The sequence below is a fragment of the Vanessa tameamea genome, chromosome 31, assembly GCF_037043105.1.
Source record: "Vanessa tameamea isolate UH-Manoa-2023 chromosome 31, ilVanTame1 primary haplotype, whole genome shotgun sequence".
Lineage (NCBI taxonomy): Eukaryota > Metazoa > Arthropoda > Insecta > Lepidoptera > Nymphalidae > Vanessa > Vanessa tameamea.
The window spans coordinates 3,717,391-3,741,344 of NC_087339.1; the positions used below are offsets into that span (position 1 = coordinate 3,717,391).

Genomic DNA, 23,954 nt, shown 5'->3' on the forward strand with positions numbered 1-23,954 from the left:
ATATTGTAAGGAAAGGTTAATTATTTTTCATTAATAATTATCTTTTATTATTTTTGTTATAATTCTTAAATATGTGCATTAGAATTTAAATATTATTAAATATATAAATAAACAGCCTGTAAATTTCCCACTGCTGGGCTAATTAAGGCCTCTCCCTTTGAGGAGAAGGTTTGGAGCATATTTCACCACGCTGCTCCAATGCGGGTTAATGGAATACACATGTGGCAGAATTTCGTTGAAATTAGACACATGCAGGTTTCCTCGCGATGTTTTCCTTCACCGCCGAGCACGAGATGAATTATATTATTATTTTTATTATATAATTTTTATTATATTACAAATTAAGCACACGAAAATTCAGTGGTGCCTGCCTGGGTTTGAACCCGAAATCATCGGTTAAGATGCACGTGTTCTAACCACTGGGCCATCTCGGCATTAGAATTTTGAGGATGTTTATTATTAGTGTCATCATTGCCTGCCTACCGCTGTGTGCGCAAGAGAAAGGACAGCCCAAAGACTGGCGCCGTAACGCGTTTATAATCTTGAAGCTAGAGACTCTGCGGGATGTTTTTAACAAAGTAGGAATACTCACTGTTGCGTCACAATATATTTACAACAATATTATGTATATTCACAGTAGCATTGATCACTTTGATAAAATCAGTGATAATCATTGTATGTGCACAAGAAGTAAGGATAGGCTTAGAACGCCAAGTTTCCGACTGCGCAAAGTCAATAAATCCTTGGGGCAAGATATCCGTTTCTATAATAAAATTCTGCAGATATTTTTAACTTTGCCGTTTCATAGATTCAAGTCATTTGTAAAAAATACATCGGTAAAGAAGGCATATTATTCGATACAAGATTATATTGATGATAAAAAAGCGTGGAGTTAACGCTCGTTGACTTCCAGGCGGGAGACATAACATACATATACAATTGTATTTAACTAACATGACTGTATTTTTAGATGTCGAAAAAGAGTATCTACTGAGTTTCTTGCCGGTTCTTCTCGGTAGAATCTACATTCCGAACCGGTGGTAGCTTTACTTACTAAGTAAAAGCCTACTTGAATAAAGTATATTTCGATTCGATTGGATTTGATAAGAAGTCATCGCTTCAAAAAAACATTGTGTTGTGTCGTGTGACACCCGGTTGGAACAAAGATCCACTCTGTATATATTATGTACTAAATAACGTTTACAAAATATAGTTTTATATAAAAGCATAAACAATGAGGACGAGACGGAGCGAACGAGAAAGGGAGGGAAATGTCGCCTAGATCATAACGCATATTCCTTACGTGAAGATATCCGCCAGTTCACTCTACTGTAAGGCCGTTTAAAGAACTACGTACCAATAAAAAAAAATTACTCTATTATAATACGGTATTATTAACAAAACATATTTACTCTTAGTAAATTTATTAAATGAATATAAAATAATAATTAATTAATAACAACATACTTATAATATTAGTACAAAAACAGAGCCGAGATGGCCCAGTGGTTAGAACGCGTGCATCTTAACCGATGATTTCGGGTTCAAACCCAGGCAGGCACCACTGAATTTTCATGTGCTTAATTTGTGTTTATAATTCATCTCGTGCTCGGCGGTGAAGGAAAACATCGTGAGGAAACCTGCATGTGTCTAATTTCAACGAAATACTGCCACATGTGTATTCCACCAACCCACATTGGAGCAGCGTGGTGGAATATGCTCCATACCTTCTCCTCAACGGGAGAGGAGGTCTTAGCCCAGCAGTGGGAAATTTACAGGCTGATTATGTTATGTTATGTTATACAAAGACAGTTTTACAATGATACGCCTGACCGTATGCCGCGCTGCTTCCCGCCAAAATGAGAATCAATTTAAAAGACGTCTGACAGCTTGACGCGTGACGTTCGGAAAGTCACACTAATATTCCTTATCTATACATATAATAAAATTGGAGTGTCTGTTTGTAATATTAAAATAACCGGTTTTTACTAAATGCATATGTATGTATGTATACACGGTACATATACCAAAATAACATTATTTACAATTTTTATCTGTCTGTTTGTTCCGGCTAATCTCTGGAACGGCTGAACCGATTTCGACGGGACTTTCACTGGCAGATAGCGGATGTAATAAGGAGTAAATTAGGTCAATTTTATTTGAGAATTATATATATAATAAAAATAAAATCAAATAAAAATCCAAATAACTTAAATTATAAGGCCGGACCGTGAGTTTTGGGGGGGGGCGTCTGAGCTAATACTACTTAGGGGCCCCACTTAAGACACACCTGAACATAAATTGGCAATTAAATTAATTGTATGGGTTTGATTAATTATAGTTTAATTTAATAAAATGATGGATTCTTTCGCATTATCGACTATTTTTGTCTTTGACTTGACTTAGCTGGGGGCCTGAATCCACAGGGGCCTGGGCTGAAGCCCAAAAAACCAAACGGTAGATCCGGTCCTGAGATATTGAAATAGTATTTATTCTGCAGAAAAGAGCTATCCGAACTATATACAGTATTAGTTCTAGGACATAATAAACGCGAAAAATTTAAAGAAAAAGGCTGCTTCACAATATATTTATAATAACATAATGTTTATACAGAAGAATATACAAAAGTATTCCATAAAAGCTGATATACATACTATTAATACAAGAAATAAGAATAAACTTGTAACCCCTACTTTCCGTTCGAATACGGTACAGAGAATGTTTTTGTGCAGAGACAATACTCCTGGATTTAGGCTCGGGTTCCATCACAATACTGATTGAACACTAATTGTGAACAACAGCATTGTTAATCTGTTCATTTGAAAAGAGCAACTATGCGAGTTTCCTGCCGTTGCTTCTCTAGAGGCTGTATCCGAAACGGTGGCAGTGTTTAAATATTGACGATTCAAAAACGCTTCACTGCGAAATTTGTTTTATACGAAGTTGATTTTATATTTAGTATTATATACTTATTGGTACATATTTTGTTCGATCGTATCTCACAAGAGGTCATACTTATCATAGTTTTAAAGTTCAAGAGTTCTCATTCAAACGTCATAAAATATTAACGCAAGAGATTGTTGTTAATTTTACAAGTTTTAGTGGTAACGGCACCATCTAATATGCTGTGTCGTGTTCCGGTTTGAAGGGTCACACACCATCTTGGTTCCCAGGGTTGGTGACGGTTTGGTGATGTAAGTAATGGGCATTATCTCTTACAGTGTCTAAGACTATGGGCGGTGGTGACCACTTACCATCAGGTGGCCGATTGACTCGTCCGCCTAACCATAGTTACACTGACTCACGCTTTAAGCCGGAATACGATGATACTGAAGATTGTTGTTTGGTGGTAGAATATCTGATGAGTACCACCTAGTATTCAATTACGATTTTCTTTTGAATCAAATATCGTTACTCAACATGGAAGCAATTTAAAGTATTCATAATATAGTAAGGAAAGGGTTAACAATTAGGGTAGTCTAAAAAGGGAGGGGGGAGAAGGAATTAAAAAAGAAATACAATAAGGATTGATATACAATTTTTAGATTGAAGAAAATCACTTATTATTTTCCGATTGGGAAAGTTGGAAATCTCGGCTTTTCTCTATTCTAATATGGATTTATTCTACATATAAACCTTCCTCTCGAATCGCTCTGTTTATTGATGAAAACCGCGTTAAAATGCGTTGCGTAGTTTAAAAGATCCAAGCGTACAGAGCGAGAAGCGATTTGGTTTTATACTCTGTTGAGATATAAAACTAAAAAATATCACTTGTAAATGGCCCATTAACAGCCTGTAAATTTCCCACGGCTGGGCTTAGGCCTCCTCTCCTTTTGAGAAGGTTGGGAACATCGTTGGGAACACCATTCATCCGAGGGCCAAGTGTTTCGACAGCAAATGGGACAAAAAAATAATTTGATCTTTGAATATTTAAATATTTTTTTTGCTTCAGCTTAGTCCGCAGCGGCACCGGCTCTTAACATTGTTTCTCGGATATGAGACGGGGCCAACGTGTCAACGCCTGTAGCGTCCCACACAAAATAAATATAATCCAAAATATTTTGCTCAAAAATTTAGTAAGTGTACATGTATTCGTATGCTTGAGTGTGCCTGTGTTTGTAATAACTACGTAATATAAAACTATTGTCCCTATTTATGCTTAGATCTTTAAAACTACGCAACGGATTTTGATGCGGTTTTCTATAAAAGATAGAATGATTCAAGAGGAAGGTTTATAGGTATAATACATGCCGTATAGTAGAGAAACATTGATCAATTTATAGAATTCTAATGTGATGTCGTAGCTATGAACATTGTATATGAATAGATTCTGTATATTTAGTATCAGCATTGCACCCGTGCGAAGCCGGGGCGGGTCGCTAGTTAAATATAAATTACAATAATCATGATAATTTTTATTCTACGAGGTCACCTTATCTCTTAACATAGTTAAAGGGTGAAATACTTCTCAGAATACATAACGCAATCAATAAAATATTACCTATACTGATATAATCGACGCGAAACCAAAACTGTCTGTCTGTTGCTCTTTCAAGGCCAAACCACTGAAACGATTTAAACGTGTATTTTCACAGTAACATTGATCACTTTGATAGAATCAGTGATAATCATTGTATGTGCACAAGAAGTAAGGATAAGCTTAGAAGTTTCCGACTCCGCAAAGTCAATAAATCATTCTTGGGGCAAGATATCCGTTTCTATAATAAAATTCCGCAGACATTTTTAACTTTGCCGTTTCATAGATTCAAATAATTTGTTAAAAATACATCGGCAAAGAAGGCATATTATTCGATACAAGATTATATTGATGATAAAAAAGCGTGGAGTTAACGCTCGTTGACTTCCAGGCAGGAGACATGACATACATATATAATTGTATTTAACTAACATGACTGTATTTTTAGATATTGAAAAAGAGTAACTACTGAGTTTCTTGCCGGTTCAATAGAATCTATATTCCGAACCAGTGGTAGCTTCGCTTTGTTAAATGACGATTCAAAAGTGCTTGTAAAAGCCTACTTGAATAGAGTATATTTTGATTTAGATTGAATTGAATTTGGTATCAAGCTGAGCAAAAATCAAGCTAAGTATCGGCTAAGCAGCCGGCATTACTTTTTACTAATTTTGTGAATGAATAGTTCGGAACGGCAACGTTTGATCTATTTCGGCCGTAAGTTATCGACCCGCTAGTACTTATCTATCTAGCATACATACGGACAGACAGCGGTAAGCGACTTTGTTTTATACGATGTAATTATTTATTAATCCTGATTGAATTAGAATGGTATCATAGTTTACATAATTTACGAATCTTTTTATTTTGATGTCCCAAAAATTAAACTACGCACTCAGAGATACGATAACTGGTTTATAAATGAGCTCAAATATCTTATACGATATCGAGAAGAACCGGATAGAAAGTCTATATAGTTATACTTTCAAACACAAGAATTATTTAAAAGGAGATATCAAAATACAAGGGTTTTTAATTATGTCGTTCTGGATTACAAGCTAAAACCATCAATTGGTGGGGGTTTTGTGCAAGGCCGTCTGTGTGGGTCCACCCACACATATATTTTCCCGCTAGTAATACTTAGTGTTGTGTTTGACACAGGGGACATAACATCTCAGTTCCCAAGGTTGGTGGTGTATTGGCGATGTTTTTTTTTACATACATTAACAGCCTGTAAATTTCCCACTGCTGGACTAAGGCCTCCTCTCCCTTTGAGGAGAAGGTTTGGAGCATATTCCACCACGCTGCTCCAATGCGGGTTGGTGGAACACACATGTGGCAGAATTTCGTTGAAATTAGACACATGCAGGTTTCCTCACGATGTTTGCCTTCAGCGCCGAGCACGAGATTAATTATAAACACAAATTAAGCACATGAAAATTCATTGGTGCCTGCCTGGGTTTGAACCCGTAATCATTGGTTAAGATGCACGCGTTCTAACCATTGGGCCATCTCGGCTCTTTTATTTATGGCGATGTAAGGAATGGTTAATATTTCTTACAGATCTAATGTCTATGTGGTGAGTTACCATCAGATGAACCACTTGCGCGTACGAGCAAGTCAAGTTTGAAGGTCCGAGATTGACTTCGAGATAGAAAATGGCCGACAGCGCATTCCTTGGTCATATCATTTGTTCACACATAACAGGAAGTAATATTTCTCTTTATAATGGCAACCCGACACAGTCAAGACAAAACAACCTTGCTAAAGATTACTATTTAGATAAAAATGACACAAATGTTAATAAAAAAAAAAACCTTCAATGACATGCACAATAATTTAACTTACATAAAATCAAAATCTAAATATACTTTATTTCAAGTAGGCTTTTACAAGCACTTTTGAATCGTCTTTTAGCAAACTATCAAATGAAGCTACCACCGGTTCGGAATGTAGATTCTACCGAGACGAACCGGCATGAAACTCAGTAGTTTTTTATGAAACTGCAATGTATCAAATTTTATTGTGATAGATAAGTGAAATCATATGAATTACTAGTTGAATCTGCGGTTTTACCGGCGCATGTTTATTTACGACATCACGTCAGAAACCTCCAAAACTATCAATGTTTCATATAAACCTTTTTGAATCAATTTATCTATTAAAACAAGCCGAATCAAAATCCGTTGTGCAATTTTAAAGATCTAAGTTTATATAGACAGACAGCGGCAAGCGACTGTTTTATAACTTCCAACCGCGAATGTCTCTGACAAGGAACCCACCTGCCAAATTTAAAGTATGCAGGTATTAATAAAATAAAACAAAAAACCTACATTGAAACATATATTTTTTTAATGTAATTACTAGTTTTTGAGTTTATTTTATAATATTATGTAATGATTACAATTTCTCACAATATATTCTGGACAATAAATACTCTCTCTAAAAGCATTTAATATATATTTCGTTGTCTATGCTGTATTCCAACAAACTCAAACTCAAATTCCTTTATTCAATATAGAAGCATTACACTTACTTATTGATGGTCAAATTAAACACAACCACCGGTTCGGAAAAGGAAACACCCTGACCTGAGAAGAACCGGCGAAAGAAACTCAGCGGGTCTTTTTTTTATTGTCAAATTAATTAGATACATAATTGTATATGAATAGAAACAGCCAGGAGGCGATCGTTTCATTCCGAAGGTGTGCTATCAAACATAAACTCACTAATTGTATAGTAACTTTTCGCACAAAAAGCGTTCCTTAACAATGTTTTTAAATTTGGCAACAGAAGCATTTTGAACTCTGGTATGTTGTTGTTCACAGAGGATATAAGTCAAATAAACAACATTTGACATCGAATTGGCGCAATGTCATTGGTCGAGAACTTTAATAATCTGTTTTATTCATTATGGTTCTGGGAAAACCGTTTTAAACGTTGACTTTTTATTCAAGTAGACTCATAAAAGCGCTTTTGAATCGTAATGTTACAGGGTTGAATTATATGTATAAATAAATAAATAAATAATAAATAAATATTGGACAACATCACATACATAACTCTGATCCCAATGTAAGTAGCTAAAGCACTTGTGTTATGGAAGATCAGAAGTAACGACGGTACCACAAACACCCTTATCTTGGTGGTAGGGCTTTGTGCAAGCCCGTCTGGGTGGGTACCACCCACTCATCAGATATTCCACCGCCAAACAGCAATACTCAGTATTCTTGTGTTCCGGTTTGAAGTGTGAGCCAGTGTAACTACAGGCACAAGGGACATAACATCTTAGTTCCCGAGGTTGGTGGCGCATTGGTGATGTAAGGAATGGTTTATATTTCATACAGCGCCATTGTCTATGGGCGGTGACCACTTACCATCAGGTGGCCCATTTGCTCGTCCGCCTACCGATATCATAAAAAAAAAACTCAGACCCAAGACAACATAGAAAACTAATGAACTTTTTCTACATCGACTCGGCCGCGAATCGAACCCGGGACCTCGGAGTGGCGTACCCATGAAAACCGGTGTACACACTTCTCGACCACGGAGGTCGTCTCTAAAGCTACCATCGGTTCGGAGAGTAGATTCTACCGAGAACCGACAAGAAACTCAGTAGTTACTCTTTACCATTTAAATTACAGAGTATATCAGTAAACGACGATTAAGTTTTTATATATCCTGTCTAGAAGTCAATAAATACTAATGCCACGATTTTTTATTTTTAATATAATCTTGTATTGAGTAATACCTGTGCCTTATTTATCAATGTATTTTTAATATGAGCTTTAATAGTTTTATTAATGAATTCAACTTATATAATAGTCTTGTATGTAGTGTACACAGATCTATAGTAACATATTCATTAGCATTAGATTTATATTTTATATAAATATATATTATCTGTGTATTTTATGCATCTGTCATCTCGAGTGACACACATCGCAAAAGCGCGGGAAAAGAGGATATATAAAAAATGGGCGCGCGGTGAAGACGGTGTGTGTGCACAGCGAGCTGATATTTAAATATAATATTTATTTTATTTAATTGGTAGATCGACTTTACATGTGAACATTACAAGTGGCGACGAGGAAAATTGTGAGTTATTTTTTTTGTTTCAATTATAGGAAAGGAAATTCCCAGGCAGATATATTCACTTTCCTAACATTTCTAATTATATCATAGTTATTTATTTAATTATACTGATGTTCAAAACATACTAAACAAAGAACTTTAATATAATTAATAAACTTAAATATAATTAATCACTTTGTAGTAAATGTATCAATACATTGACGCCTACTACAACAACTGTTGGAAAACTTTAATATTTCATTATCTTATTGAAATATTAAACATTGTGATATATAATAATCATAAAAGGGACTCATTGTTATTGAATACAAAAATTAAGACGAATTCGATTCCAGATGAGGGTGGATGTAGTTCAAGCTAAGCATGATATGGTAGGCAATAATTAGAATCTTGTAGTAGATGTTCGATGTTTAATTTAAGATTTTATTTCCAAGGACTTAAGTCTATTACACTTACATAGGACGAAGTTAATAATAACGTTAATCTATCATTAGGAATAACACTGATCACTTAAATATAAATGGAGAAACATTTAAGTTTGTTTTAAAGTTAAATATATTGTACCAATGAGTACAGGACGAGAGCAGCATATAAAAGGTCGGTATTTTGGAGGGCTGCAATCGTAGATGTGCAGAAAAGTGGAGAGGATTCTTGATTATAATTTACTTAATTGTTATAATTTCACAAATACTTAATTTTAGAGAATGAAAAAGGTACTGGCTGGTTAGAGAGTGGTACCTACTACAGCTGTATAAGCAAAAGTTGAATAACGTAAACAAAATTCAAGTAAATTGTTATCGACAAACTCCAATTCTAACTGAACTAAAAACTATACTATTTGACTTTAAAAATTAAAAAAGGTTCCATCATTTTGAGTGACTTGCAGTTTATAATGGGATGAATTCAAAACAAAACCTGTCATAGGTTTCGAAATTCCTTAAAAATCTGTAGAATAAACGCGAAGTTTCGCGGGAGACCTACAAGTAATAATAATTGTTAGGTTAGGTTACTCTTAATATACGAAAATAATTAATTAATATAAATTACTCTTAATTACTTTTAAGTTTACCATATACAATGGGATAGACGTACCTGTGTTGGACAAAGTCCCGAATAAAATATATGTGTCCCACATGCGATATATGGGTAAGAGACATATGAACAAAAAATGTGAATGGTGTGATATCAGCATTAAATTGCGAAATTGGGATAACACGAGCATTCAATTGGGAAATGTATTAAGTACTGATTTCTGTAAGTTATCATTGACTAAGCTAGTCGTGGTTTTGGTGCATTAAATTGCGAATATCATGAGCATTAAATTGCGTTGGATATTTGAGCATTAAATTGCGAATATCGTGAGCATTAAATTGCGTTGGATATTTGAGCATTAAATTGCGAATATCATGAGCATTAAATTGCGTTGGATATTTGAGCATTAAATTGCGTTGGATGTTTGAGCATTAAATTGCGTTGGATGTTTGAGCATTAAATTGCGTTGGATGTTTGAGCATTAAATTGCGAATATTATGAGCATTAAATTGCGTTGGATATTTAAGCATTAAATTGCGTTGGATGTTTGAGCATTAAATTGCGAATATCGTGAGCATTCAATTGCGTTGGATATTTGAGCATTAAATTGCGAATATAACGAGCATTAAATTGCGTAAGGCATTTGAGCATTAAATTGCGAATATTGTGAGCATTAAATTGCGTAAGGCACTTGAGCATTGTATAGCGTAAAAAATGTTTGCGCATTCAATAGGAAGTGTGTAATCAACATTCAATTGCTAAATTGTATATTTAATTGATTGTACTCAAAGTCGTTATCGACAGCAAAAAGTTATTTGTCTACAGATAACTGCAATAACGCGATATACCTTTGAAAAGTTCGAATGCGAGGGAGATGTAGGGTCAGCTTCCATTAGATGGGAGAGATGGAAGCGGGGCCTATATATTTATATTGAGGCAGCGGGTATTGATACCGAATAAAAGAAAAGATCTCTGTCTATTACAATTCTTTTTTAGGAAACGATTTACAGGAAATATTTTATAGTATTCCGGGAGCTAATGATAATGAAGGTGATTTATTTAACATAACATTCAAAAGTAACATGAGTATTTTGCTCCAAAGCAAAGAAATGTATATGAGCATCATTTATTAAGATTTCATCACTTATTAAAGCAAGACTCTGATAAGAAGTTTCAGAAGTTTCTAGTAAAGTTAAGACATCAAGCTTGTAAATATCAGTTCTTGATCAAGAGGACCACATTAACGTTCAAATAATAGAAAAGATAGATCAGACGATTTGAGAAAGACAATTTTAAAAGCAGGAGACAAGTAGACCTTAGATGAAATAGTAATAGGAGCTAATGTGTTAGAAACCATAAACAGACAGTTGGAAATTTTTGGACAAAAAGTGTGGAAGTACAAAGCTTTTGTCATGTGTTAAAATTAGACCTGCGAGAGGGAAAGCCTATTTAAAATGTGGAATTATAGACCACTTTAGGGTAAAATGTTGAACTAGAGACCCTAAAAAGAGCAAGCTAGAAGAAGAAAGAACATTGTTAATTCTTATAAGACCGAATCAACATATAATATAATAAGTATATAAAATAAAATTGATAAATTTTTAAAGTGGAAAATGATTTAAACATAAAAAGTAGCATTGGTGAAACAAGAGTGACATGCTCATAGACTCTGGCTGTATGTAGCATAATTTAATCACATGACAGACCTAATAAATTATGAAACAAAATAAAGCTCAAGTAACAAATATGAACTGAAATTCTAACAAGACTTTTGTAGCTTATGGTAGTGCAGTACCGCTAGATCTATTGAGGTCATTTCAAATCAAATTTAAATTTAAAGAAGTTTAAGAGAATACGACAGTATATGTGATAGGAAGTTGGTCCCGAAATTTGCTAGGGAGTTGGTACAAAAATATATATTAGAAGAAGTAAATGGCTCATCTAGTAGGGTAACACCTATAGTTCCAGTTCTGAAAGAAAGTGGCGTAAGAAAATATTATCGTAGATGTATAGATATTTATGAGCTTAGTAAATTTTGTGAGGAAGTGGATTCCTCATTTAGCAATAATAACAGAACCACTAAAAAAAGGTTCGAACGAAGTAAGACATTGGTGAGAAATATAGTAGTATTGTATTCGGTAATAAGACTGAATCAGAAAAAGAAGTGTTAGCGCTAGTATGGGTAGTTGTACATTTTGATATGTTACTTTATGGCAAAAAAAAATAATTAAATAATTACGGACCATAAACCATTAGAGGTAGTGTTTAGTCCAAAATCAAAGCCATGTGCCAGAATTGAAAGGCTACAACCATATGATTTTGATGTCAAATATAGACCAGGTAAAACAAATATAGCAGATCCACTTTCGAGACTTTGCAAATTGGCTTTAGATCTGAAAGTAATTGATCATGACTACGTCCTGAGTATAACTGAGATGACCACGTCACGTCCACCTGTCACTATACCACTGCAGGAAATCTATATCAGGATACAGATATATCAAAAGTAAAGGAACTTTATAATACTATTTGGGTGAAAGTATTAACACTTATATTATATCACAAAGTGAACTTTGTGATCGAGATTCCAACAAATTTAAGAAGTCGAGTGTTAGGATCTGCCCATGAAGGCCATCCCGGCATCGTTGCAATGTAGATTAGATTAAGAACTAAATTCTGGTGGCCGAAGTGCGACAAAGATGCTGAAAATTGGTGCAAATCCTGTATGGGATGGTATGGGATCACTTTGGTGTCTGCTCCGATCTCCCAAAACGCTTTAAAGTGGAGGGAGTTGCTATCTGAACCTTAGACTGAAAAGGAGCTCTAAGAGAATATATGATAATGTACAATACGCCACACCCCATAACAGGAAAGACTCCCGCAGAGTTATTCTTCCATCGTCATTTCCGAGATAAATTAGCTATGATTCAAAACAATGACATATGCAGAAGATCAGGAAGTGAGGATCAGAGACAAACAACAAAAAAGAAGGGAAAAGAATGCAGACAGTCTTCAAACTGTAAACTAATGGTAGGGGATAGGTATACGTAAAAACATGACAAAGAATAATAAGATAACTTTAAATTACGATCCAGCTCCTCACACTGTAGAATCGAGTAAGAGCGGGGACGTAATAGTCCACAATGATGAGACAGGTCAACAAATAAGCGAAATGTAGTACACCTAAAAATTATGGTAGGACACTGGCATGTACTAAAGGATAACGATAGTATTGTTCCCGGTGAAAAGCCAATTAAAGAGTGATGTGGAGGTACAGATTAGTAACCATCATTTAAGACGAATGAAGATCAGTAAAATGGTTTCATTTTGTCTACCTGGTTGTATAATAAAAAAAAAAAACTTATTGTAGAAATCGAAGTTTATTATTCATCCCATATACTATAATATTTTATATTTATAACAAAGGAGGGATGTAGTGTACACAGATCTATAGTAACATATTCATTAGCATTAGATTTATATTTTATATAAATATATATTATCTGTGTATTTTATGCATCTGTCATCTCGAGTGACACACATCGCAAAAGCGCGGGAAAAGAGGATATATAAAAAATGGGCGCGCGGTGAAGACGGTGTGTGTGCACAGCGAGCTGATATTTAAATATAATATTTATTTTATTTAATTGGTAGATCGACTTTACATGTGAACATTACATTGTATATTACACAAAAAGTATATATCAATAGTATATACTAGATATTTTAAACTACGCAAAGGATTTTAATACGGTTCTCATCAATGAACTGAGTGATTCAAAATGTGTTTTTTATGTTTATCATATCCGAACGGATAGCTAGTAAATACATAATATACATAACATATAATATATATATGTACATTGTATATACTTATAAATATGCACTAATAGTTTTAAAACAATTGAAATTTCGTTTTCTCGAGGGCAAATACAACGTTAAAGCAAAAATGTATTTATTGGAGAAGAAATTCCAGTGGTATATTTTTTATCAAAATCTGTTCGAAATATATAGATAATTTATCTATTTCTAAAAATTGGAGATCTTTAAACAGAAGGGTAGGTATATATATATCTATGTTTATATTTTTAAACTACAGATATAAAATAATAACAATAAAATACCAATATTCGTACAAACTATTACAATATTTTAAGTATTTATACATTTAATATACCTCAATTAACTATTCAACAATTAAAAATCGTTAATTTTCATACTGTCTAAACCTTATTTAAACGTTCTAAGAAAAAACAAACGCGATAGAATTTGTACAATTTTTTTTTAAATTACAAATTGAATTCATATGCCGGTAATGTTATTCCAATAACTTATATATTTAGAAATCAAATTGTATCACTTACGTGTAACAAACACAAACACTATTTAATACAAATTTAAAATAAACACACAAAAAAAAAAACAATCAACTCCTTCGAATGAATAAACCCGACTGAATCAAAGCTGGAGGAATTGCCGATTGAGCGTCGTATAATTCAAAATGGCGCCGGTCAAAACTCAAATGTCAAATGGACAAATGTGATACTGTTATATTACGAAGATTATAAATTTGACGCGACTTTGCACATCTATATATTAAAATATAAATACATTAATTCTTGTCATGTCAATAGTCTAAATTAAATGCGGGCTATACGAAGTACAGGTACTTATGATCATTATATAGTATAAAACAAAGTCGCTTACCGCTGTCTGTCCCTATGTACCTATGCTTAGGTCTTTAAAATTACATAACGGATTTTGTTTTAATAGATAGATTGATTCAAGAGGAAGGTTTATATGTGTAAAACATGCACAATATAGTAGAGAAACACTGATAATTTTAGAGGTTTCTAAAGTGATGTCGTAAATAAATACATTTTTTTGCGGTTACATTGCAAACGCTGGCTGAACCCTACGAGATAGATCCAAATAATGTACTACAGTATTATACACCTTAAAACGGTCTAAAAAAGGTCCGCCATGGAATATATCTAACTAAAGGGATAACCCACAATAACAATTTTTATCCAAAGTAAAGGATTTTACGAGAAATAATGGCTTATTTTTGAAGGGATTTTATGCAATACAGCATTAATCCTTATACTATTAAGTACCTTAAATAAATTGTTCATTTAATATAGATCAATATGACCCTTTACAGCATGTAGTGTAAATGAATATCTTCGAAGATATTACAGATTTAAAACGCAGGGACACAGCGGTTTGTATTGTCTAACGACTGAAAAACTGTGAACGTTGTAAGAAATTCTGTATTATATTTAGTATCAGCATTGCACCCATATATAGTTTTATTTAAGGAGGTATGTTAGTTTAGTTAGTTCCGGTTTTAACGGAGCTGCTTTCGCTTTATAGTATTTATTAAATAGCAGACAATGAAATAAATTGACAACGTCTGAGAAATAAAAGAAATAAAATTGTTACTAAAAATCCTGTATAAATTAAAACAATAACACAAAATAATTCCAAATATTACATTTTAAACTTACGTGATGATTTCTGACAGTTCACGTGTTTTAATATCGAAATATAATTTATTCAAACGGGCTCTTTAGTGCGTTCACAATGCCTCTGTTGTCAAATTAAAAAAAAAAAAACATTTAAAGGAACACTCGTCTGCAAAATATTATTGTACAATAAGTGAATACTCTTTATTTATTCCATTGAATACATTGTTTAATTGTTTAAATTGCGGATGTGGATTTATTCAACATTATTTAAAATTATGGGATTTTTAATAACAGTTTCATTGTTTGTACTTTAATACTTGGTCGTAAGGCTTCGTGCAAGCCCGTCTGGGTAGATACCACATATTCATCAGATATTCTACCGCCAAATAACAGTACTTAGTATTGTTGTGTTCCGGTTAGAAGGGTGAGTGAGCCAGTGTGATCACAGGCACAAGGGATATAACATCTTAGTTCCCAAAGTTGGTGGCGCATTGGCGATGTAAGGAATGGTTAATATTTCTTACAGCGCTATTATCTATGGGCGGCGGTGGCACTTACCATCAGGTGGCTCATATGCTCGTCCGCCAACCAATGCCATAAAAAATTAATAATGATATTATTTAATAAGCATAATTTTCGATTTGTAGCAGCGGGCGGTGTGTAGTGGCAACATTTTTTGGCGTGTGTTCTGATTCGAAGATTAAAGTTTCGATTTGTTTTTTTTTTAACATTATTAAATAAAAATAAGAAAGTTTTGATCATTCATAAACCGATTCGGATTTGTTTTTAATGTTCTCTGATCTTTATTAAATTTAAACAAAATATATCGATCCTGACGATGAAAAAATATGGATGAATTGTTTCTTTTCACAGATTTACACTTTGAATCGATTTTTTAATTTTATATATTATTTCGGATCTAAATAAATTAAATCGATTTCGACACGATTATATTTAAGCCCCTTCAAAATTTTTTACGAACTTTTATTGAGCTAAACTTGTTAGTACGTATCATGTTTTACAATTGAATCTTAAGTACGTTCCATATAAACGGTCGACTTGAAATGCACATTATAATTCTAGTGACAGATAATCTCTTTTAAAAGATTAAAAATGTAAATTGTCCTTAAATAATAATAAGAATCAAGACTCAAAGATGTCTTGGAGTTACTAAATGCTTCAAACTTCCGGAAATCGTCTAAAATGTATAATATTTATTTCAAGTAATCATAGCTTGCCTCGTAACAGTAATTAATTCATCAATTATTTATCGGCAATCAGTTCATTGACCTCGTAATTCGTTCCACCGAATGCTATCTTTTGTAAATATTCTAGTGTACAGTTTAACATACATATAGATCAGTCATTATATTACATTTGGTGACACAAATGAACCGAGAAGGATTTTTGATTTGTCGTAAATTGTAGAGCCTTAATTAAGGAACAAAAATGATTGTATAATAATTGTTGTATCTCGACGCACTGTCGAGTTATCGGTAGTGCTAGAGACTAGCCCTAGCCTCCAATACGGTGCTACGTCATAGGATATCATAATTAATTATATCATATTGTTACAAATAGAAAATGAAATGATCTTTTTAAAAATATTGTAATGGCGGCCAACAGACATTTTCCTTCTATGACAGGCAATCGCTATATTCGGACAGCTAAGCGGTTAGACAAGTGCCGCCAACCGTCGTCCTTATATATCCGGTCGTAGTGTTGCCATTTGTGACTTTAATTTTCTTCTAACACGGCTTCTCCTGACGGGACTGCGTGCTCGAAGTCCTTAGAAGTAACTCGAGGATGGTCCAGCAACAACCTCCGCGTTCAATGGCTGCTCTGCGTCATCATCATCGGTTTCTGTGAACATACACACAGTCTAAAAATCACACTTATTTACATCTGTTATTATTAGCAGCTGACCTAATTTCACATAAAAGCGTTAGATTACGTACGAATTAGCTAAGTTCAACATGACCATCAGAAACGCCACACATAAGAATTTCAAATCACATAGGCTTTACACAGGTCTGTTCCCACGCAACCAAATACCCCGCATATACTCGTCTATGCACACAGGATTTACATCGGTCTCTAGTAGGTCACCCCAGATACCTAATGATGGCTGGATTTACACAGGTCTGTTGTCGGTTGCGCCACCGACTCACCCCAGAAACCACCAGTGTCAGGGTCAACCCAATACCATGGCGCACAGGATTTATACGGGTCTCTTCCACTGAACACAACACTTACATAACATGGCCAAAACTAAATACGGGCTAGTTTAGTACATAATCTAACTCAAGAGTAGGATAGAAAACAAGAGGTATATCAGCTAACAAAGCAAACAGCGAAACAAGTACAACAAGTACCTTCCATGGGTTAAATAAGTAATGATCTCTTGACGTGCATTTTCGTGATCATCACTCCAATTAAAGATTACACCTTTTCTAGTTAGAGCGGCGATTTGTGCAGCCTTTATCGCGTAATTAGGAATGTATCTTCGGAAATATCCTGCGAGGCCAAGAAATTGGCGAACCTGTTAAGATATTATTCGGTCGCGGCGATTTAACCAATGTATCAATTTTATAATTACTCGGCCTAACCTGACGATCTTTTATAATCCTACCTAGGTATTCTATCTCATTGGTAAGGAAAGTACATATTCTTAAATTAAGTGAAAAACCTGCATCAGTTAAACAATTAACGCTCTTATGACCGAACTGATTACACTTGAAACACTTTATTGATTTTAAATCTTTAGAATCATATTGTCGTTTTAACGGTTTGCGATTTGAATTATTATTGTTGAATGAATTATAAGTTCGGTTATCATTAAAATACACTTTCTTAAAGTTGTTAGAAGGTTTAACAAAGCTCGACAAAAACTCCACAATAGAATCGGGTGATAGTTTAGCGCTGGTAACCATGGCAACCTTAAAAGCGATTTGCGAGTAATACTCAGCGTATGTGGTGAATTCGGACTCTGTCCGCATTACATCATAAAGAATGTTCGCGACAACGACTGATCGTGGGCATAGCGCTTTTAGTTCTAATTGCGAATATTGCTTGTCTATTGGCTCAGCCAGGTGCGAGATTCCGCTTTTAGGCAATATCGCACGCGAGCAAGGCATTCTCTATCGTCCTAATAGTTCGCAATACGAGCTCTCTTTACTTCATCACACCACGAGTCGAAATCATGAACACTCGGATCAAAATCAGAGACAAAATATCGGTTGGATCTGACCTGAGCACAGTTGATGGCGGTCAATAGACGCTCCACGGCGTGCGTCACCACGTCCTCAGACTGCGTTGATTCCATGTTTCTGGTGCGTGGAGTCAGCGGCTGCGTCCCCAATTGCGCGGACACCAGCTCACGCAGCGGTGTAGATGCCAAGCACCGATACCGATGGTGTCTCCACAGACGAACGGGGTTGGTCTTCCAACGCGCGTAATCTTCTCAAAATCTCTTCCATCGGATTGGGCGAAGGAGTGCGCTCGCGACGCTTTCGCTTGTTACGTTGGTCGTTGGAAGGCATCGCAGAGACAAAAACTCCGTCAGAACATTAATTAATCAGACCACGTGGTGATAATCTAACAGTACTAATTTCATTTATAAAATCAGAAATGTAGGCTTTCAGTGGCTTTTCAGCCTTCAGATCCCACTTCTGATGTTACAAATAGAAAATGAAATGATCTTTTTAAAAATATTGTAATGGCGGCCAACAGACATTTTCCTTCTATGACAGGCAATCGCTATATTCGGACAGCTAAGCGGTTAGACAAGTGCCGCCAACCGTCGTCCTTATATATCCGGTCGTAGTGTTGCCATTTGTGACTTTAATTTTCTTCTAACAATATTATTATTATTATTACATATAATAAATACACCAGTACACAGAATATTTATTTATTATTTGTTTTATTTTATAAATATTATAGTTCTGAAGTTAAATATCCAATTCACAAAAATCTGCTATTTCATTCCATGCGCGACACGCCTTTTTTATTTTTAATAATCCTTTTGCGCGGGAAAACATCTTGTATTATATTGTAAAGCCATACGAATGACGTTCTTAAATCGATTATACTTTTATGAAATCAGATACAATAACAAAATATGAGTTTAATAAATATATAATTATAATATTAATGTAAGTACATAAATAAGTATTTCTAACACATATTATAAACATACAATTATTATTGTAATTAGTTGATCAATAATTTGTACAAGTTTAGTTAATATTATTTTATATGGAATAACATTTAATACCTACTGGCATGTAACACTATTTCCTATTTTAAAAATGATTGAGCTGTCATAAGGAAAACAATTGGATGATTGTCAGGGATTGTAAAGAAATATAGAGAGATTGGAGCATCATTGTAAAACATAATTTTATTTTTCCATCCCGAACTACTGAAGTTACACCAGGAAACAAAATTCAATCCTTTTTTCAAGATGGCGCCGAACGCTCGTAGGACATCGAGGTTGACAATTTCGGGTTAAGCTTTTCTAAGGGACTCCTATCCAAAAATCTGCCTTCTGTTCATTTGCATACTCGGTCTGGTTTTTATTGTAAATACAGTTAGATGGCCGAGCCGAGATGGCCCAGTGGTTAGAACGCGTGCATCTTAACCGATGATTTCGGGTTCAAACCCAGGCAGGCACCACTGAATTTTCATGTGCTTAATTTGTGTTTATAATTTATCTCGTGCTCGGCGGTGAAGGAAAACATCGTGAGGAAACCTGCATGTGTTTAATTTCAACGAAATTGTGCCGCATGTGTATTCCACCAAGCCGCATTGGAGCAGCGTGGTGGAATATCCTCCAAAACCTTCTCCTCAAAGGGAGAGGAGGCCTTAGCCCAGCAGTGGGAAATTTACAGGCTATTGATGATGATGATGATGACAGTTAGATTATAATCTATCTCGCGAGATTGTGAACGTCGATTTAACTCAAAATAAAACATCAAAAAAGGCTTTTTACGGCACTGGGGTCAAGGGTTTTACGATGTAACCTCCGGGCTGTTACTGAATTTTCAGCAGAAATCGGCCCGATCTAGGCTTTGAATCCAGAACCTCGGGATCTGTAGCCGCTTATCGAACCACTAGACCAACGAGGCAGCTAGGGCTGAATATGATACGATTTCTTCGAATTAAACTGTATTATTGTTTATCGTCTAAATTATTATCTCATTACGAGGAAAGTTATCGGACTTGTTATTTATAAATGAGTTTAAATTTATGATCGGAATTGTTTTGAGGAAAACCTCCTTCGACGTGATACTTAAAAAAAAAAAAATGTTTTCGTTTGGTGTTTAAATGACGACCTCCGTGGTCGAGTAGTGTGTACACCGGTTTTCATGGGTAAACCCCGAGTCGATGTAGAAAAAGTTCATTAGTTTTCTATGTCGTCTCGGGTCTGGGTGTTTGTACCGTCGTTACTTCTGATCTTCCATAACACAAGTGCTTTAGCTACTTACATTGGGATCAGAGTAATGTATGTGATGTTGTCCAATATTTATTTATTTATTTAAATGGGGGCACGATTCTGCCCCGGAACATTCGCTTTGATAATATTAACGGATTGGCAAATGGTCTACTTAACGGTAAGTGGTCACCAGGGCCGGACCGTAAGTTTAGGGGGCCCTGGGCTAACACTACTTAGGGGCCCATAAGACATATCTGAACGTAGACTTGAATAAAATTAATTGAATGGGTTTGATTAATTGCCGGACTCGCAGGGCTGCGAACCATACGATCTGTTTAGTTAAATAAAGTTATGGATTCTTTCGCATTATCGTCTATTTTTGACTTTAACTTGACTTAGCTGGGGCCCCCTTGAATCCACGGGGGCCTAAAGCCGTATGGTAGATCCGGCCCTGGTGGTAACTACTGTTAAAAGATGTCAGCGCTTTAAGAAATATGAACCATTCCTAACATCGCCACTGCGTCACCAAACTTGGGAACTAAGACTTTATGTGCAATATTCAGTATTTTTGTGTTCCAGTTTAAAGGTTTGAGTGAGCCAGTGTAACTGCATACATAAAAAAAAAATTAAAATAATCGTCACAGCGTCTTAATTCTTATTCAAATAAATAACATATTCATTTTAAACAGTTTCATTCACTTGTGACAATATTGATAAAAAATTTAGTCGCTGGCTTGACCGTATTTAATTTAGGCGCGATAATTTGACGTGATGCCACGTCAACCATACGAATAAACCAGACCTAATAACTAAAAACCTCTTTTGTTTTGAAGTCGCCAAAAACGAGACAGCTTGGACGCGATTACATTGGCGCGTAACGAATGTTTTTGACAGGCAACGTTAGTGTTACCAGTTTTTGAATTTTCTCCAAATTTTAGGAGCATACAATTTAAGCGTTTTTTTTTTTTGTAGTAGATTTGACGTTACCATTGTATCATTATTAAAGGTAGGTGCTATACGATAGAGCCGAGATGGCCCAGTGGTTAGAACGCGTGCATCTTAACCGATGATTTCGGGTTCAAACCCAGGCAGGCACCACTGAATTTTCATGCGCTTAATTTGTGTTTATAATTCATCTCGTGCTCGGCGGTGAAGGAAAACATCGTGAGGAAACCTGCATGTGTCTAATTTCAACGAAATTCTGCCACATGTGTATTCCACCAACCCGCATTGGAGCAGCGTGGTGGAATATGCTCCATACCTTCTCCTCAAAGGGAGAAGAGGCCTTAGCCCAGCAGGGGGAAATTTACAGGCTGTTTATGTTTATTATGTTATGCTATACGATATATTCATTGGCTACTATATCGGTGATGCTCCGCTACAGTGACAGTACAAAGACACTCTTTTAATAGACACGCCGCCCTATTTAATAAACAAGAGGATTAAGTTTGGATATTTAATAATCTGTGTATAGTGTCAAATGTCGGCAAAGCTGTTGTCGGAATTTTTGAAGAAAGATTAAAGTGGATCTATTATGTATTTAAGTAAAATAATGTTATATTATATATAAAGGTATATATAATGAATATTATAAAAACCAGCCAAGTCCGAGTAGGACCCGCGCGCGAAGGGTTCCGTACCATTGACTAGATAAAGAACAGTAGGTACACATTTATTGATATCGAGCAAAAGTAGGCAAAAAATTACGTTTTTCGTATGGGAGCGCCCCTTAAATATTTATTTTATTTTATTTTTAGTATCAGTTGTTATAGCGGCAAAAGAAATACATAATATGTTGAAATTTCAACTATCTAACTATCGCGGTTCTTGAGATACAGCCTGGTGACAGACAGACGGACGGACAGACAGCGAAGTCTTAGCAAGGGGTCCCGTTTTTACCCTTTGGGTACTGAACCCCAAAGAGTTTATTAATTAAGAACAGTTTTTTCATTAAACAGAATAGCTATTCATATTGTAGTCTATTCCAACTACAAGAGAAAAAGAAGCCAAATAAACAACATTTGACAGCAAATCGACGCGACATCATTGGTCGAGAGCTCGATTAATCTATGAAACACATTAAAGATTTTCGTAAAAATAACGTTTTGAACGTCGACGAAACTGTTGTCGGAATTTCGGGAGTAAAATTAAAGTGGATATAAGTAGTTAAGTGTAACAGTGTTGTATTATAAATAGAGATATATTAATCGTAAACTCTCAGTAGTGTTTATAGCTGAGTTTATTTTATTTTTTTATTTATTTTATTTATTTAATTAGGTTTGCTAGCAGTTGTTACATTTTGATGATACAATTTATTAATTTACATACTAATTACTTTCTAAATGTACAACTATATTAAAGCAAACACGACATGTAATAATATCTTAAAATTAAATTATATTATGGCATGCATTGATAACGAAAACAATTAAAATAATTTATCATTCAATTATAATTATACAATTCATCATTTATAATAAGTTATAGAATTAAAATAATATTGTTCCATAAATCGAATAAAAAATTTAGATTATTATAACGTAAAATTTTGTATAAATTAAATATTTGTAATTTGGACATCAATATAGAATTAGACGTTTTTAATTCTGTCTATAACTAGATATCGGAACTTTGGGAGGCTTACAATGTTTAAATCTATTGAATCGCTGAATTCATTGAGCAATTTGGACATTCGAGCAACTGCTGAGTGATTACCAAAAACTGTTTTGAGTTATTAGCGAATCGCATGAAATACGTTAATCTAAGGTTTGTTTATCTTTTTTCCTTCTTCGATTGGAATTGACTATACTAGCGATTGCGTGTTGATTGTTCATGTTCTCATACCGATAATACCACAAAGAATAACAAAGTTATATACATTTCGTACAACCACTCTGTGGAACCAGCTTTCGCCGGCGGTTTCTCCGAACCGATACGACTTAGGAACCTTCAAGAAAAGAGCGTACTCTTTCCTGAAAGGCCGGCAACGCACCTGCAAGCCCCCCGGTGTTGCAGATGTCCATGGGCGGTGGTAGTCACTTTCCATCAGGTGAGCCTCTTGCTCGTTTGACACCTCTAACATAAAAAAAAAAAAAATTCGTGTTTAATTTCGTACATTCGTCGTATCTCCACGATTCGAGAACATTCCGTTAGCCGGCACAGCTAGTATCGGAATACTTGGCGTTGATATTTCGAGCCTCGTTCAGTTCCGCGGTCAATTGGAAGGAAAAGCCAAATTGGCATCAAAAAGCTCGGTGTGCTCAGCAAGGCAAGACAGTATTTCACGTCGGCCCAGCGCCTAAGACTATACAAGGCGCAAATTCGGCCTCACATGGAGTACTGCTCTCAACTCTGGGCGGGTGCTCCTCAGTACCAGCTCCCATCCCACCTATCGCATAAGACATTTTTGAAGTGATAACTCATTATGGGAGGGTAAACCGCT

General features: G+C 35.0%; 1 protein-coding gene across 1 annotated transcript in view; it reads right to left on the reverse strand.

The window, feature by feature from the left end:
• LOC113391360 (gelsolin-like) overlaps positions 1 to 14,064 on the reverse strand; it is a 31,102-nt gene extending 17,038 nt beyond the window's left edge. The window contains exon 1 of the mRNA XM_026627296.2: positions 13,966 to 14,064. The gene's annotated coding sequence lies outside the window, so the exon portion shown is untranslated. The remainder of the gene's footprint in view (positions 1 to 13,965) is intronic.
• Positions 14,065 to 23,954: the final 9,890 nt, after the last annotated feature.